The sequence below is a fragment of the Odontomachus brunneus genome, unplaced genomic scaffold, assembly GCF_010583005.1.
Source record: "Odontomachus brunneus isolate Ranch 3 - 2012 unplaced genomic scaffold, Obru_v1 Obru_scaffold_046, whole genome shotgun sequence".
Classification (NCBI taxonomy): Eukaryota; Metazoa; Arthropoda; class Insecta; order Hymenoptera; family Formicidae; genus Odontomachus; species Odontomachus brunneus.
The window spans coordinates 195,818-201,874 of NW_022639496.1; positions in this window are offsets into that span (position 1 = coordinate 195,818).

Consider the following 6,057-nt stretch of genomic DNA (forward strand, 5'->3'; position numbering starts at 1 on the left):
AGTGCAAAAGCACATGTCGAAAAAACACTTTATCGCGTTCCATTTTTCACAAAGCAAAAGAAATTGTTGTTTAGGAAAATAATTGTGTATGCTGACTGAATGTTATCGAGAAATGTCGAAATTAATCACAAACTACCTGTTTCGTTAGTAATGACTACTAGAACTGTTTGCATTGCCATCTAACATTTGCGGGCGGAAACTAAGTTAAGGTCCTAATAATAAACCTCTTACTTTAGATTCCCCTTAATAACGTAATGAACCTCTTACTTTAAGTTCTTATGCGTAATATGAAGCAATTCCGGCAGAGCTCATATTAACTGTAACTTGTTCCAATGGCTTGTCCTTCCGACAAATCTCCTCAGCGACTTGAATGTTATCAGAGTCGCCACTCTTTATCTTAAGCCGATCTTAGGATCTCAGAGCCGATGGGCGAACGCTGCTATCAACGTTCCTTATGTAAGAGACAGACGTATTATGCAAAAATCGGAGCAATTGTTCGTTTGTTGCCCAACACATAGGTTATCAGTTATAAGGTTGATCATCCCTTTGCGGATTCCAACCGTGCCTCAAATGCATGGTTCGACGCCTATGCGTCGAGCAATCATCGAATGCCAAACGACAAACTTGTGCGAGCCGACGTTATTCGTCCTCGGAATTATGTCACCAAAGGCACAACTTACCACGAGTATCGGCGGACGCCATCAATGGCGTCATCCAACGTCAAGCGACAATCCGTCGCTACCAACCAATTCGAAGACCACCGTCCTCAAATTGTGACCCTGTAGTCCACGACTCGATGCTGTCACTTCGATGCTCTATTTGCATAAAAGGAACGATCCCAATATTCGTCACTCAGCCTTGAGAACATAAAAACTTCCTTTTGCCCTGCTGTCGCTGTTCTTCGACTGACGAGAGCAATCAAGATGGCCACGGAGCCAACGTCGAGACAAGGCCTAACCTTTGTTTTCGCAGCGCCTCCGTCCCCAGTCGCCTTGCCGCAGCGTCCTCATGCTGGCGCTCTGGCTACCCTCAATTCAAACCTCTTATGCTGCTAGAAGATTGTCCAACTCACACTGAGAGAGATTATAGTGCGAGAATAGTAATAGCAATATACATATAAGATTATTATCACTGACATTATACTACTTATTAGAGAAAGGATTTCTTTGGCTACAATTTCTTTTGTTAAAAAGTATAATTATGGTATTATAATTATACAAGCACCAAATATATTTTTTTCTTTTACTGTACCCACACACACACGCATGAATTGTTTCATTAATTCTGAATATAAACGATTACTTTATCATCCCTTATTAGAGAATTTAGAATCTGCACCAATTGCTTCTGAAATTCAACTGGCGCCTCGCTATACCCAAACAGCAACCGTTTATACTCATATTGCCTATCCGGCGTGGCGGAACGAAAAGTATTTTGTATGGTCCTCGTGAACCTTTATTTGGTGAAAACTATCCTTCAGATTTAACAACGTAAATACTTTCATATGCGCTAGGCGAGAAAGGCACTTTTCTATGAGCGGGAACAGATATTTCTGTTTCTCAATTTGTACATTAAGCGGTCGTAGATTCATGCATAATTGCAAACCTCCTGAACGCTTCCGCACGGCGATCACCCGAGCGCAATACGGCGAAATGCTTGGTTGGATTATATCCCGATTCAATAAATCGTCGATAATTGCACGAATATGTAATCGCTCAGCATGCGTAAAGCGACGCGGCGCATACGCGTAAACCGACGGGTCCTTCAAATTTACAGATATCGCATTATCATTTACTGGTTCTAGATATTGTTTGTTGATATCAAGGAGCCATTTCTTTAATCGACCTTTGATGTTATCAGCGAAATCGATACCAAGGTCATCGATAGCTGCTTCTAATGATTCTTTTTCCTCCGCATCGATACACAACGGCAAATTCGACAATAATTCGACGCGACTCTTCAGGTCCTGCAAAGGGCTGTATATCAGCGATAGTTTTTCTTTGATTAGAAAGTCGCGATCTAATATGTCTCCTTCCAAAAATATCTTGCGCTAACACGTAGAGGTGAATCTCAAACGTATTCTAAGGCTTAACGGGCGCAACGATACTGTGGCACGTGTCATGCCAATAATGTCGATCGGCTGATTATTTAAATTTCGCAACAGCCTGCGCGGCGGCGATAATTTCATTAAACGACTTAATGTATTTATTATATGTGTCGTAACGAATAAAAGAAACCGGACTTCCGGTATCTATTAATGCAAGTAACTCACATTTGCAGACTTGGATCTGTGTCACCTGCACAAACGGACTCGTAACCTCTAATTTGCAGGTGGTCTCCTCACCATTCCATCGCCGAACTATCGTCACCGTTCCATCACCATTGGTAATCTCCTCCACGCCTGCCGCGGTACTGCCCTTAGCCTGCCTTCGCGGGAAATTAGGCCTGCGCTTCCTTCCTCCTAGCAAAGGACAGTCGTACTGCCGATGTCCTTTGACCTTACAGTAAGGTCAAGCACATAAGGTCGCCTCAACACTCCTTGTGCCCCTTCTTCCCACAATTTCGGCAAGTGACAATATCCTTTGTCTTACTAATAATATCACCGGTGGCCTCCGATCCAAATCATTTATTCCGGTTGTAATTTTCCGCATTTTCTCTAGGAACCTCTCGACCGTATCTACTAATAGCCAGTGCGGTGGCCCTTAACACGATAGACGTGATTCCTCCGGATAACAAATTAATGGTGTCCGCAACGGTGAAATTGTGTCTTGTGACGTGGCGGCCGAATGGCGTCCGTCACAAGGGCGAGAAGGCTCCGTTCGTGCGATTTTATGTATACCGGAGGGGGGTTGCATAGCGCTCCCGGATGCTTTTTCGCGACTAGAACCGACGGTTTTCCGCGGTCCTATCGGTCGAGCGTAGAGGAGTTAATTGGCGAAGCGGATGCGGTCCCGCAAGTGGGATGGTCAGAGCGTCCCGAGAAAATGTGCCCCAACTCACCTCGCCGACCACGAAGGGAAGAGACTACAGGACACCGAGGGAACAGGAAGAAGGAAGAAACGTCATCGCCCTCAGGAAAAGTCGCCGTTTAAATGGTACGTGGATAACGGCATTTTAACTCTCCTTACATAAGAACGTGTTACCGTTCCGATTTCGGCTGCCGCTGGCGATGTTTGTTTACAGCACGCTGCTATACGCGAGAAGGAGAGGTGCGAAGCAGATCCTCAACAGCTGACGACGATCGACAACCAAGCAGGTGTCGCGGAAACAATGAGATCCCGGCGAGGCAGGATAGAGAGAGAAAGATAGAGAAAGAAAGAGAGGGAGACTAGCCGAAGAGAGAAAAAGCGAGAGCCACACGGAAAGAGAGAGACTTGAGCCTGGAGACTTGTTCGTGATCGAGTTTGACGAAATCAGAGCGTACCGACTGGAATCTCGACCTTTTTCGTAGTCTTTATCGTAAACGCGTCCTATCGAAGGCGAACTCATATGTGTAGAATCTCGGCAGTGAGTGATCGATACCCGAGCCACACTAGCTACAGAGTACGTCCACGGAGCGGCAGTAGCGGGGACTGAGGCGACCACCAACGTACGAGACTGCAGGCCCGGAGGGAAGGCGAGGAAGAGTCCGACCTTTTGTAAGACCTCCCATTTGTTTGCGTACTAACGTAGTAAAACTGTCGTACCGGGAATGTCGCATGCGGAGTGGTCGCGCGAAAACCACACGAGAAACCCGAGCAGGGGCGAGTAAGATCAGTTAACGTATCGACGCGTGCGAAAGATGGAAAAACGCACTTGAAGTGCATGTACCGGAATAATAAAGATCTTTGTTAAAAATACGATTACGTCTTCCCTCGGCTTTCCGCCCTCAACGATAAAACCCATCCCTCCTCCGACTCAAATTAAAAGAGAGTTACCGGTCCCGCGAAGTTCCCGACCTATCGATAAGCGATTCTCGCGTCTAATTTTGATGGTTCATAATTGGTGAGGAGGTGCGGCCTTACCGCACCTGGCGCCCAACTTCGCGTTAGTGCTCACGAGGTGAGAGTCGGGAATCGCGGAGGTTTGCCGACGCGGCGGACAGGGAACTGTCCACCTAAATAATAATAAAAGACGTCGCAGTCTGTACAGGTGAAGATGACATCAACCTCCTGCGCGTAGAAGTAGCTGATGCCGATTGACCGGTTGAGGTAACAGGACGACAAGGCCACTACGACCCTGAATTGCAGATATTGAGGATCGTGTTTGTGACGATCCAAAATCGTCACGACGTTAGTTAGAATATTAACAAAGGAACGCCGAACAACCGCGCGCGGAATGACCGCAAGGTCAACAAACAGCCTCACTGTTTGTTATAATTTAGTATAAAAGGCCGTTACAAAACGATATAGAGAGATTGATCGGAAGGCTCCTCTCAGGCGCACGACCGACCAGAACTCAAAACTCCTAGAGATCCTAGACATCCCGTTGACCGAAGTGGATACGCGACGTCGATATCCTCTCTCCGATACCGCTCTACCGACCGAAGTGGATACGCGACGTCGGTTTCCTATCTATACATCGCTCTATCGACCGAAGTGGATGCGCGACGTCGACATCCTTTCTCCGATACCGCTCTACCGACCGAAGTGGATACGCGACGTCGGTTTCCTATCCATACACCGCTCTGTCGACCAAAGTGGATACGCGACGTCGACATCTTCTCTCCGATACCGCTCTACCGACCGAAGTGGATACGTGACGTCGGTTTCCTATCCATACATCGCTCTGTCGACCGAAGTGGATACGCAACGTCGACATCTTTTCCCGATACCGCTCTACCGATCGAAGTGGATACGCGACGTCGGCTTCCTATCCATCCACCGCTCCGTCGACCGAAGTGGATACGCGACGTCGACATCCTGTTTCTCCTCGCGCTACACCGCTAACATCTACGATTGCGAACGCATACAGGGCGTAAGATACCGGTGACGACAAGCGCCTTTAAACCAGCCAGGAAAACCAGGATAAATAAACAGATTAAAGCCGACGAGGCAACGAACTCCGAACGACGAAGAATAGCGTAACAGGAAACAATCCCGACCGCGTCCCGCCGGACGATCGCGCGCCTCGACGCTCGCAGCTGATCGCGAGACGACAACAACGGCTCCCGACGAGAGCAAAAACGCGACCACGCGCCAACAGCGTAACGTCGCCTGTAAATAATTGTAAATAGCATTGAAATTAGAATATAGTTCCACATTATTATAACCTATACCACTGGTTTTCATTTCACAAACGAAACCCGGACCACACCGGCTAAGACTATCCTGCACGTAACGCAAGGCCGTTACATGTTTAGCAACGCTGTCCACCTCCATCCGCTGGGCAGCCCGTTGACCCAGTCCTTCCGGGTTTTTTTCCCCCGAGAAGACCACTGTCGCACCCCAGCAGCTAAGGCTGTCCCAGAGGGCGCCGGCGACCCGGCCAACGTGGAGACGTAGTACAGGATGGTACCCAGGACGACCATTATGGACTTCTTGCTCTGGTGTTGATCAAAGGCGCCCTGGTCTAGCGGGACCACCCAGTCGCTGTCGTCTCTCACAGCCTCGATGAGGTCTAGATCGATGTTCTCGTTGCCTATCTGGCCGGCGAAGAGGGTGCTGAACATGCTCCCCTCGAACCCACGTTCGACGAGGTTCGATAGATAGTTCATCTTGCGGTTGATGACATTCCCCGTCTTGACGGGTCTGATCTTATCGCTTTCGCTCTTCTGGATGACTATCATTTCCTCCCGCTCGAGGGTGACCAGCTCACGCTCCACCAGGTCGTTTGCCTTGAACACCCCCTCCAAGGCCTTCATTCGGCGGGTCCGCTTCCGCTGACCCTTGATTATCATCGACCGCTTAGGCCCGGTGTCGGCTTTGCCCTCCATTCATTTCCCGATCTTCACCCATTCATGAAGTGACAACGGTTCCGGTAGGACCCGCCACTCCTCCTGCATGAGCTTGAGCACCTCACGGTGGAGCAACTCCAGATAGACATTCTCCGATAGCGGCCCGCCTAAGCGCAGGTAGA